Genomic DNA, 13010 nt, shown 5'->3' on the forward strand with positions numbered 1-13010 from the left:
GGCAAGATTATTCCAAAGCCCTCTTCCCTTTCCACTCCTGAGATCTTACACTAGACTGTCTACCCAGCATTCCTTCCTTTGTAACCAAACTTGGATTTTGTTCTCTCTTTCCCACATCAGACTAAGTGGTAGTCGACTTGATTCCAGCTCCGGGGCTTGGTTGACCCAAGTATAATCCTGCTCCCTCTCCCAGTGACTAGTTTAGGAACTGTCATCCCCCCACTCCAGCCAAGGAAACACGAGGTCTCTCCAGGTGAGTGGTGGCTTGGTGGCTTCTGGGGAAAATATCTTTGCTTCTAGCAAAGAGCCACAGAAAGAAATGGGCTCCTTTTCCTCTAGGTCTTGTCCTGTCTGGATAGGATGCTCAGAACTGAGGCCACCATGTTGTCACTAGTGTGAGAAAGAGGACATCTGGTAATGGCAGAGCAGAGAGATAGAGAGGAGCCCGCTCCTAAATGCCACTGGTGAATGGGTGATTCAGCCAGCTTGGGATCCGCCCTGCCCCCTGGAATTCCTGAAATGTGAGATAATAAATTCCCTATTGTTTAAGCTGGTTTGAGTCAGGGTTTTGTTTCCGCCACCAAAAGCATCCTGACTAATACAGGATTCAAAGCAGACTTTCCTCCCCCTCCTCCCCCATCCAGCAGCTGAACTGAATGCCACTGAGGATTATCAACAACCCATTCCAGAGGCTGCACATTCGGGAGGAAGGACTTGGGATGGGGTGGGGGGGGGGGTCATGGAACCCAAGGAGTCTGGGACTAAGGCGCAATACCCATGGGCCAGTTGAATAAGCTGGCGCACCTCTGCTGAATCTCCATCTCTCCACCGCCATCCTCTTTACTCTGAATGTGCTGGACCATAATTTTGATTGATTGGAAATTCTCCATAGTGCCATATGGTGCTTCCCTGGCCAACCATCCTTTTGCAGGTCGCATCACGTTTTCTTCCATGAAATGCAGTACACTCACTGCTGGAATTACAGGTGGTTGACCCCTGCAGAGTCTTAAAAGGCCAACTAAATCCACCCCTCTCGTTTTGTGCATGGGGAGCCAAGGGCCAGGAAGGGAAGTGATTTCCCCAAGGCAGTGCTGAGGAAGTTTGTGGCAGAGCCGAGACTGACGTGCAGGTCCTCTATCTCCCAAGCCCATGTTTTCCCCCACGACACCACACTCCCCCCAAGTGTATTCCTAGAAACTGTCAACAGACTTTAACAGCCAGAACAGTCTTCAATGGTCAAATAAATTTAGAAAGTGCAGTCTTAAATAAATCATGTTACAGATTCTTCCACACTAGGGGAACTTCTCATAGTTTTTTGTTTTGGGTGTTGATTTGTTTGTCAGTAATGCTTTGTGACTCTTTAAAGCTTAAATGTAGAATACACTCTTTCTCAAATCTGTTGGACCATGGAAACTTTCCCAGAGCTTCTTATAAGAACTGTGTTCTGCAAATTACATTTTAGCAAATGCACAGCATGGACCTGCCTCCATAAGGAGAGGATGAGGTCAAAATACAAAGAGAAGCAGACGAAGGCAGGGGTGAAAAGTGGATGGATGACTAGATGACAGATAGAGGGATGTGTGGATGGGTGGATAGGTGGAGAAAGGCAACATATTTGAGCTTCTGACTTAAAGCAGACTTGTTACATGAACCAACACGTATTTTTTTTTTTTTTAGGCTAGCCTGAATTGTACATTAGTTGTTGCCATTGTGATAACAATGTATAACAAAGCCCAACTTTCAGGGATTCACCACCATAGATGTTCACATCCTGCTCTTGAATCAGCCGGGCCAGGCTGGACCCCAGGCTCCTGGTTTTGCTCAGATCTTTGTTTGTCTTCATTCCAGGACCCAGATTAATGGATCAAAGGCTGCCTGGTGCATGGCCTTCTCATGATGGTAGGAGGAAGTTCCACAGAGTTGGTGACAGTCCCGGCCACACTCTATTGGCCAAAGCAAGTCTTACTGTCAAAGCTCAAAATCAATAGGGAAAGAAATCGATACTCTGCTCACAGGAAGCCAAGAAATGAGCAGGAAGGCAAAGAATTGTAGACAAATTAAAAACCCACCAAAAACTGGGTCTTCTGTTATTTACAACCCCAAGAGTCCTGAAAAATGCAGTCAACTGGTTAATTTGTTGGTTCCTTCCTGGTAAAGTGTCTTTAAGCCACAGAGTACGTTATAACTAGAAGAGGTCAGGTGCTATACCCGCCCCAGACCGTTCCTCTCTCCCATGACAGTCCCGTCTTTTCCACTCATTATTATTTCATCCTTCTCTTCAGATTCGACGTAAGCAACTCTTTCCCTTTGTGTGTTTAATACAGACTTCCCTCATCATTGTTGCATGAACGATTCAAGCCTAAGAGCGAAGAGTATAATAATGTCAGCAAAGCTGCCATATTTGTACAGCAGTGGTTGTTTGTTCAATTATTTGAATGTTTCTCTTGCATTCGCTCTTCTCTAAAAATGAACTGCATTAGGGAAAAAAATGTCAGTATATCTCATACATGCAAGATATTTGCAGCAGAGATGGAAGTCGTGCCTTGAGAAGCAAATCTTGAGTCTCAAGTGCATCTGACTGTATGTTCAATTATGAAGGAAACAAACTAAATCAAAGAACATATCCATGGTTCCGAAAGTGCATTGTTGAAGACTCATTGTAAATGGAGGTGTAATTGGGGTTTTAATTATGTTTTCAGCCCTCTGGGGATGCAGACCCTTTGGTGATACATAAGGTTAGGATTTGACTTTCAAGCAGTGGTTTTCAGCTATATTTTCCGAGGAACATCATGAAGGAATAGAAGAGATTTACTGCCTACATTTACAAAATAGTAACATGAACATGGCCACCCACCACATCTGTGACCACAATTGGAGAGAACACATTTAGTCCAGAGCATGGTGGGGAGTTCCCGTCGTGGCTCAGCAGAAATGAACCCAACCGGGGAGTTCCCGTCGTGGCACAGCGGTTAATGAATCTGACTAGGAACCATGAGGTTGCGGGTTCAATCCCTGGCCTTGCTCAGTGGGTTGAGGATCTGGCGTTGCCATGAGCTGCTGTGTAGGTCGCAGTCTCGGCTCGGATCCCACGTTGCTGTGGCTCTGGCGTTGGGCCAGTGGCTACAGCTCTGATTAGACCCCTAGCCTGGGAACCTCCATATGCCATGGGAGCAGCCCAAGAAATCCAAAAAGACAAAACAAACAAAAAAAAGAAATGAACCCAACCATATCCATGAGGATGCAGGTTCAATCCCTGGCCCCACTCAGTGGGTTAGGTATCAGGCATTGCTGTCAGCTGTGGTGTAGGTCACAGATGCTGCTCCAATTTGACCTCTAGCCTGGAATCTTCCATATGCTGGGGGAGCAGCAAAAAAAAAAAAGCATGGCATATTGCTGTGTATTGCTGCATACAGAGACCTAGCTCTAAGTGTCAGTTCTAGGATTTTCAGAAAATTACTTAACCTCCACTTCCCCAGCTATAACCTGGGGGACAAGGGGACAATACCACAGATATCACAGGGTGGTTGAAAAGTTAAAATAATAAGAATTAGCTAAATCTTATTATAGACCAAGCACTGCTCATATACTTTACATGTGTTAACACAGGACTGACAACACTCTGTCAGGAATAACCCATCTTCTACAGAGGAAGCGTCAAGAAGGAAAATCACTTGCCCAAGGTCCCCGGCTGCTAGTGAAAGAGCTGGGATGCAAGCTCAGGTCATCTGGCCACACAGTCCAGACCACTTGCTCTAGACTGAATGTGCGACTTCAAAATTCAGATGTTGAAAACTAATGCCCAGTGTGCTGATGTCTGGAGATGATCAGGCTTTGGAGGGGTGATGAGATCATGGGGCAGAGCGCCCACGAATGGGATCAGTGCTCTTATAGAAGAGGCCCCACTGAGCCGCCTCACCCCTCCCCATATGAGGACACCCCAAGAAAACGGACATTTATGAACCAAGATAAGAGTCCTCATCAGACACCAAAGCAGCTGGCACCCTGACCTGAGATTCCCCAGCCTCCAGAACTGTGAGAAATAAATGCGTTGTGTAAGCCACTCGGTCCATGGTATTTTGTTGAAGCAACCCAAAATGAGACGCCTCTACACTGGGACAGGCAAGTAGGTGACATTTAACACACAGCAGACTCTTAGAAAGTGTGTGTTTCCCTTCTCCTCAGCAATGGAATCTCCCGTGTGTGCCTGCCATGTGCAGGATGTCATCTTGAAGACATACAAGCGTATGCGGCAAGTGTGGGGTGGCTCTGTCTCCTTCTAGCTCTGCGACTTTCGACACGTCACCAAGCGCCCTGACCCTCTACTTCTGCACCTGTAGGATAGGGCTGAAAATATGTGCCCCTAATAATTTCACACAGATATTGTGAAGCCTAAAGAAATAACAAATGCAAAAGTCCCCTGAGAAAAAGAATGTATATATGTACGTGTGACTGGGTCACTTTGCTGTACAGTAGAAAATTGACAGAAGTCTGTAAACCAACTATAATGGAAAAGATAAAAACCATTCAAAAAGAATTCCCTTGAACTGTTCAATCCTCTGCAACTGCTAGGTTTGTTTGGTAGGAGAATGAAGGCGACCTTTGAAGGGAAGCATCCTCCAAATGAGGACCAGCTTCCAAACCAACCCTCCTCCTTTCCTACCAAGCCACAGGCTATGCTAACGACACCATTTTTGCCCAAGACATGTTTGGAATGTTTCTTCAGAAATTACCTTTACAGCTAGTTTACGAGTCAAATGGGAAAATCAGTTTTATTACCTCACTTGGGGGAGCCAAAAATAGAATTTCTGTGCTCTTCTTCCATCTTATTCATAAGAAGCCCTTCTGAAGGATCTATGTTGATCTAAAAAAAAAAAAAAAAAAAAAAAAATTCCATCCACCTGCAAAGGGGGCAGATTTGCCTCACGGACACCATCAAAGAAGCTGGCCATGGGAGTCTGAAAGCAGCATCACGATTTCACAGTCACATTCACACTCACGACTGTGCTCCATGGTACTAGCCGGGTCTGTGAGCGAGGGCCCTTTCCTGTCTGCTATCAGGAAATCTACCCCTGGGATCATTTTAGAAGTCACGTTTTCTTTCTGTTTTTTTTTTTTTTTCATGGCCACACCTGGAAGTTCCTGGAATGAGGCCGCATATGGAAGTTCCTGGGCTAGAGGTTGAATCAGAGCTGCAGCTACGGGCTTACATCACAGCCACAGCAATGCCAGATCCAAGCTTCATCTTCAGCCTATGCTGAAGCTTGCAGCAGTGTGGGATCCTTAACCCCCTGGGCGAGGCCAGGGATTGAACCCGCATCCTCACGGATACTAGTCAAGGTCTTAACCTGCTGAGTTACAGCAGGAATTCCAGGAAGTCACATTTTCTAAATCATTATCCTCATTCATTCAACTCATGCATTCCTTCAAAAAAGCATTTATCCCGCATTTTCCAAGCATATATGAAGACGTAAAAGAAAAGGTGGGGATGGGGCTTGTGAAGCATGCACACGCCAGTGAGAGCAGCACACAGGTGCAAGAGGAGAGGCTCTGATTGAGGCCTGGCATCATCACGTGAGAGGGAGATCCTTGGGCGGGCCAGGCTGGAAATCCTGACTGGGGAGCTTCCTGGAGGAGGGGCCCTGGAAGAGCCAGTTAGTTAGCCAACTGAAGAAGGGGCAAGGCTCATGGGAAGACAGACGCACGTGGGCTCAGAGCACGGGGCGCCTTTGGAAAACAGCTCCACTGGGGAGCCGTGTGGCTCCAAGGTGGCCCAAAGATGGAGCTGGCCCAAGACGAGCAGGATTGGCCCCACAGTGTAGAACCATGTCCCAAATGCTAAACCGCTCAAAAATATTTCAAACTCAGAGTAGGGAGAGTGGGATTCTTAACAAAGAGTCTAGTTTCCCTAGAAGAGGCTGGCAAAATGCAAGTACATTTATCCAGGGAAGGATCTGTAGGGCTGAGAAATACCTGCCCTGTTGGGTTGGAACCTACTCAATCTCTCTGGCAGGGTTCTTACAACTGCCCCCTTCCCTCCAGGCTTCTTAGCCTGTTGATACCATTTGCTATTCCTCGTTTAGAAATTCCTAAATTGGGATGCAAGAATTCAAGATGCAAGATTTCAAGAGGAATCTATGAACTTGAAGAAAAGCAGAATTTACTTCTAGAATTTTACTCACTTCCAACTGAAATTTAGATCTTCATAGTAACGGTAGGTACTCCCACTGGGGCTTGGTCACCAACAGGAACAAGTGACATTCCCATTTCATAGGAAGACTTCTGCAGAGCCTTAAAACAGTGTTAGTATTCACTGCTGCTTTGAAATTGCAGTACATATTAGACCCACCACTGGATCACAAATAAATGTGATGGGGAATTCTTTTTCACACTTTTTGCTCAGCATTTTTCAATAGATTTTCTTTCCTTGCTAATCCTAGATATTTCATTTTATGGGCTTAATCTATGTAGGAAGGCATCTATGGCACAAAAAAAATTTTTTTTAATCTTGATAATCTCCCACTTGGGCACTGTTCTATGTGCTGATAAACACACACAAAAAAAAGCACATTTAATGTTTGCTATCACGGACATCATTAATGATGTGGTTTTTACAGGTGAAGACACCAAGGCACAGAAGGATTAAGTGAACTACTATAGCCAGTGGGTATTGGGGCAGGAGTGGGAATCCAAACAACCCAGCTCGAGGCCATGCTCTCACCCACCGGTCTATCCTGCTGAGAAGGGGTGCAGACCCTGAGTCCCAAGGCCTCACTTTGGTCCTGGAGGTGCCAGAGGCTACACGAGGATCTGCAGCAGAAGAGACGTCGCGTCTATGCCGCGATGAATGATTTCTCTGACACCGGAAGGGGAGTGAATGGAGTGAGGACACTGGAGTCAGCGAGGTGATTAGAAACCCGACGGGCACAAAAGCCCCCGCCCACGACCGTGGCAGTGGACACGGATGGTGGTGCTCAATTCCCACAGTATTTAGGCTGTGAAACCCACTCAACTTGGCATCCAGAGAATGAAGTGGCTCAAAGCAGGTTCTTTTTTCCACCAATTCTGCTACCCCAAATCAAGAAAATGAAAAGATTATATTCTGAAGCCAATTATAGCCCATTGAGAGAAGAATGACAACTTTTTTTTTTTTTTTTTTTTTTTTTAACGGCCACACCTGTGGCACAAGGAAGTTCCTGGGTTAGGGGCTGAAATGGAGCTGCGGCTGGGGACTACACCACAGCTGCAGCAACACCAGATCTGGGCCACATCTGCACCCTTCACCACAGCTTGCAGCAACGCCGGATCCTGAACCACCTAGTGAGGTCAGAGATCGAATAGGCATCCTCACAGAGACAACGCCAGGTCCTTAACCCACTGAGCCATGACAGGAACTCCAAGAAGGTCAATTTTTAAGAACATTTTAGTTGATCTGGATGGTCGGGAGGAGTCTTCAGCTTTCCAATAAATGCCAATTCGATCCTGCACACGTGGGTGCCTGGCACTGTGACAGGCTTGAGACTAGAGAAACGTCACAGTGTGGCCCAAAGAAGGTGCCCTGGCATTTCGAGAAGGCCATTCTTCATTGTGTGGGGTTGTCGTGTGCACTGTGGGAGATTTCACATCCCTGCACTCTGCGCGTCAAAAGCCACAAAGTGATCCCCGCATTTTCAGATGCGAATCCCACACCCTGCTTGGCAGCCATCAGGCTACAGATGAAAGTAAGTGTAAGAGGCACTGCTGGCCCCTCTGTCTGCGAGCCCTTCCCACAGTCCCACAGCAATGTTCTGTTATTAATAATCCAATATTAACCACAAAGTCTTCCCTGAACTCGCTCTCCTGAATGCCTCTGTGCCTTCAGCCATGCTGCTCCTTCGTGGGCACACTCCCCTCCAATGCTTATTTGCCTGGAAAATTCTTAGTGTCTGGCACGTGGTCAGAACTCAGTAAACCTCACCCATTATGAAAGTGTATCTGCACTGTGAAGGCTATCCAATTTCTCTGTGTAGACTAAGACACACTTTCTGCATCCACTCTGCTTTATGCTTCTCCATTAAAACAATGACCACACTGAATTGTAATCATTTCTTTCCAAACTGAACATAAATGTCTAGTAGACACTCAAAAATATGTATGGAATGAATGAATAAACAACATCTGAATTTGCCCAGAGATCTGCAGCAGCTCTCAACAGCCCCAAGAGGAGATGGATCAGGTAATATTTCCACTTTGCTGAGAGAAGAATCACAAGCCCTGCTCTGCCTAAAAAAAATACCATGTGCTGACTGAATGCTTAATCGGAGTTCAGCAGTGTTCTGTTATTTTAACTGCACTGTATCATTTACTGGAAAGCCTAAAAGTTAAATAGCTCTGCCGAGGTCAAGGGCAAACAGCCGGTGAGCTGCGCACCAAGGTCATCTGCCTCCCAATCTGTGGGGCTCACTGGGGGCAAGGAAATGGGGCAAAAGGCAAAGTCATTGCATATATCAGGACTCAGAGCAATTTAGGGCTAGAACTCTCTACAAAAGGATTTTATGTCATACCTTAAAGAGCATATGCTCTCATTATAATTAAATTTTTTTCTGACTTGCAAGAATTCATTTTCTCACCCAGTTCTGCAGAAAGGCACCCACTGCGCAAAGTGGAGCCCACCTGGGTTCCTGGGAGATGCCTCTGCAAGTGTCCTCAGCCTGTGGAAGCCGCCGTCTGGATCCCCTCCAGCCCTACCATCCCTCCCCTGGGCTGTGTGACCGTGATCTGGGTTCTTCTTGCTTGGAGCTTACCTGGGAGGGAACCTGGCACGGGGAGGCCACGGGGGAGGCTTGGCACCAAGACTCACCCGCCATGGGCTGAGGTCAGGGGATGAATTTTGCATTTGCCTCAATGCTTGGGTGGTCTTCAGGGCTGGTGCCAAGGAGCACATATTGCAGCAATTTAGCCAGGAGACCACAGAAGTGGGTAAAGCAGCAAAGCCTGGGGTAGGCTGGGTGGTGGGCTGCACATCCCCACCCCTGCCAAAGGCCTCTCACCACCCACAGGATGAAAAGGTGCTTCCAGAGCCCTGCTCTTGGGCTGGACCACCAATCACCCAGCACTCCCTTTCCTGAGCCGCTGTTCACTCAGATACAAAATAAGGGGTGAGAATTCCACCGCTTAGATTCAACATGAAGACGAGAAGGTGCCTTGTGGAAACGCTCCCAGTGGCGAGGGGAGAGGGGAAGGTCTGTGGGGCCCTGGAGGCAGAAAGGGTGTGCAATCCAGGGTTCAAGTATTTACACTGAATAGATGCCCCATTCCAGAACCTTCTGGGGAGACAGACAGAAAAGATACAGCCCCGGGGTCGTACCCCTGACCGGAAGTCTGCCTTTCATTTTCCAGGCAGTGGGGATGGGAAAGGAGAGGGAGCGCCCTGCCGGGTGGGACAGAGGCTGGAGGAGCTGGACCCCACGAGGCTTCCCCCACTGAGGCTGGGGCTCCAGGTCAAATTAAACCCCCAGAGAAACTTTTCATGAGAACACAAAGTAATGAGAGCCTGACATGCGCTGGCCCAGGACAGAACACATCACAGGCATCATCAGATTATCTTCGAAGTTATCCTAGAATGAATGAAGCTTGTCTTCAGCCCACAAAGGGGGCATCATTGCCACTGCTTTAGAGATAAGGAGGTGGTTTGGGGCATAAGCCCAGCATGGGAGCTTCAGAGTCAAGTGACTATGTGACTTTAGCAAGTTTTTTCACCTGAGCCTTGACTTCTTCATCTGTAAAATGGCATCTGGCACGTCAGTTGTGGCTAATGTGAAGTGATAATATATAGATATTCAAGATAAATTCAGATACATGTTCTAGATACTCAAAATAATATCAATTAAGTGTGCCAAACACCACGAATGTTTGACAAATGGTAGTGGTTTTTTTTTTTTTTTTTTGGCATTTTAGGGCCACAGCTACAGCATATGGAAGTTCCCAGGCTAGGGGTGGAATCAGAGCTACAGATGCCAGCCTATACCACAGCCACAGCAACTCAGGATCTGAGCGGCATCTGCAACCTACACCACAGCTCATGGCAACGCCAGATCCCTGACCCACTGAGCGAGGCCAGGGATCGAACCCGCATCCTCATGAATACTAGTCAGATTTATTTCTGCTGTACCACGACAGGAACTCCAAATGTTAGCTTTTTTGTGGCTACCCCTGCCGCAGCGCGGCCACACCTGTATTCCCAGCACTCAGCACAAAGTAAGCCCTCCAGATGCATTGGCTGGAGTATAGGAAATGGTAGAATGAGAAGTCAAGCCAATACATTTCCTCTAGGTCTGTGACTCTTTCACCATTTTAGACTTTAGCATCCTTTAGCACACACCAGGACATGGAGGTTCCCAGGACAGAGAGACAGAGAGACAGACAGACAGACAGACAGACAGACAGACACACACACACACACACACACACACACACACACACACACCACTTGGTTCTAACAGCTCAGCCATTTGTGGGTTCCAGGAGAGGATCAATTTTCAGATGCCCTCCAGCCTGCTACCCCCTGACAAAGGTGCAATTATTTATCAAAACCATATTCAAGCGCTCTTTGGAAAAAGCCAAGCCCTGACGCTACAGCAAAGCTCATACTACCGCCCAGCGGGCCCCTCACCCCATCTCCTTCCCCTGATGGTGACCCAGTGATTCAGGCCCTGCCATCTCAGGGCAGGCATTGCCGCTTTCCTAGCCAGAGCCCTGAGCAGTCACACTCCAGAAGTCCAAGGGACAACAGGAAGAACTCTGACCTGAGCATCAAGGTCTCCAAGGGCTCTCTGAATGGATTTATGCTTTCACAGGGCGGCTGACAAAGGCACAGACAGAAATAGTTACTGTAGACTTTTTCCCTTCCAGCTCCCCCTTCCAAGGAGAAGCTTATCTTTGCCGAGACCATGTTTGTTCCAGAAGAGCAGCTCTCAGCACAGGCTCAGACAAGGGAGGGAACCCCTGGGTAGGAGGACCTGGTTCAGCCATGACCAACAGCCACCAGAGCTGGGAGTGTGGTCACCTCTGCTGGCACACACTGACACCAGGCCACGCCCCCCACATGGCAGCAAACGTCCCCCACCAGAAGGAGACTGGCTGCTCGCCTCCTTTTTATTTCCCTCTTTCAGAGACAGATACACTATCCTGGAACTAAGAAACCAATGTTGCTGCCAAACAATGGGGTCCTTTCCCATCACTGGTTGAAATAGGGAGCTTGTTTCCATACCGTACGGTGAGGTTTTTGTTTGCTTTTTTTTTTTTTTTTAATCTTTTTAGGGCTGCACCCTTGTCACATGGAGGTTCCCAGGCTAGGGGTCGAATCAGAACTGCAGCTGCCGGCCTACACCACAGCCACAGCAACGAGAGATCTGAGCCGCATCTGTGACCTATCAGCTCACGGCAATGCTGGATCTTTAACCCACTGAGCCAGGCCAGGGATGGAATCCACATCGTCATGGATACTAGACGGGTTCGTTACCATTGAGCCACAATGGGAACTCCCGTTTGCCTTTTTTTAATTGATGTATTAACACTGAGGTTTTATTTTAATGAAATTTACTTTTTATTAGGGAATAACTGATTTACAGTGTTGAGTCAATTTTTGTGGTACAGCATAGTGACCCAGTCATTCATATATATTATATATATACACACACACACACACACATACATTCTTTTTCTCACACTATCTTCCATCATGTTCTATCCCAAGAGATTGGATATAGTTCCCTGTGCTATGTATATATAGCAGGACGTCCTTGCTTATCCACTCTTAAGTGTAATAGTTTGCATCTACCAACCCCAAACTCCCCGTCCCTCCCACTTGAACTGAATTCAACAATCACATGCAGAAGGCCAGCTAAGAACAGGTACCTGCTAGGTGCTTGGGCTTCACTGAGCCTGGGTCCTTACCAGGGCACCCTACCCAGGCCTTGCCCTGACTCATGAGCTTCCCAGACTCCTTCCCCAGGAGCTCGGATTTCATTAAAGGGGCCATTTCCCCAGGTATCTTCTGTTGGCTCCAGGCAATCACCTTGGCTTCTTTAGCAACAGATTCAGACAATTCTAACTGCTAAATGACTCCAAAACCCACCCTTCTCCACAGGGCCCTTGTTGCCACCATCCTGTTCAGCTTTTATGATTTCTGCCCAGATTTGTGCTGGGAAAACCCCCACCCCCTCCATTTTGGACCCCTCAGCTTCTCCGCTTCCAAACCATCCTCACTCTGCTTCCAGAACCATCTCTCTCTAACGCAGTCTGACCACATCGCAACCCAGCTTAGGCACATTTGGCGGGTGCCCGTTTCCCCTCCTATGGAATCCCGGCTCTTTCTCTCACAAGGCCCTTCTCAAACTGAGTTCAACTTGACTCTCTTGTTGTCTGTAATTACCCCTCCAACCCCGCCCACTTTCCTGCAGGACCTCAACCACAAAGAATCACTAGAAGCTGCCCTAAGGCGGCCTCTGGCTCGTTCTCTGTCTGCTACTGGGTAACAGGAGTGAGGTGGGCACCAGGGTCCTGCTCAGGGGGACCCTTGACCACGTGACCCTGTGCTCAGGGTGACCAGTACTCTCTGTTAGGGTGGGAGGGGGGATTACATGTATCCAAGGATGCTGGTGGGGGATGTGGGAACTCATGGATTGGGGGCTGAGCTGCTGGAAGGCTGAGCAGGATATCGGGGCACAGAACATCGTCGCACTCTGGCAATGGATGGTTGTTACTTCTTGGGGGTCCTCATGGGGTGGCCCTACACGCCCCAGCTCCCACACAGCCTGACTCTGGGGCTCTTGAGGCTCAGCAGGGTAGGGACTTGAGACTTGGCAATCTTGGGTCTTTGTCGGAATCCGTCCTTGCTTTCTCTGTGTAGCAGACTTCAGGGCGCTCTCCAATCTCTCTTCTCCCTTCTCCACGGGGCTAGTGTTTTGGCTGAGCACATGGCCGGCCAAATTGGTCAGTGTTTCCCAGGCTCCCAGAAGCAAAGTGGAGCCATG

General features: G+C 48.0%; 1 long non-coding RNA gene across 2 annotated transcripts in view; it reads right to left on the reverse strand.

The window, feature by feature from the left end:
* Positions 1–13010, reverse strand: part of LOC102163032 (uncharacterized) — a 187436-nt gene that overhangs the window by 81907 nt on the left and 92519 nt on the right. The window contains exon 4 of one of the 2 annotated variants that reach the window (XR_014843345.1): positions 4777–4861. The exons of the other annotated variant lie outside the window; for it this stretch is intronic. This is a non-coding gene — a long non-coding RNA (uncharacterized LOC102163032). The remainder of the gene's footprint in view (positions 1–4776; positions 4862–13010) is intronic. 2 annotated transcript variants of the gene reach the window in all.

This window comes from Sus scrofa, chromosome 4, assembly GCF_054392235.1.
Source record: "Sus scrofa isolate SSC_HxYL_T2T_F1_AM1 chromosome 4, Sscrofa_HxYL_maternal_Yorkshire_Landrace_v2.0, whole genome shotgun sequence".
Lineage (NCBI taxonomy): Eukaryota > Metazoa > Chordata > Mammalia > Artiodactyla > Suidae > Sus > Sus scrofa.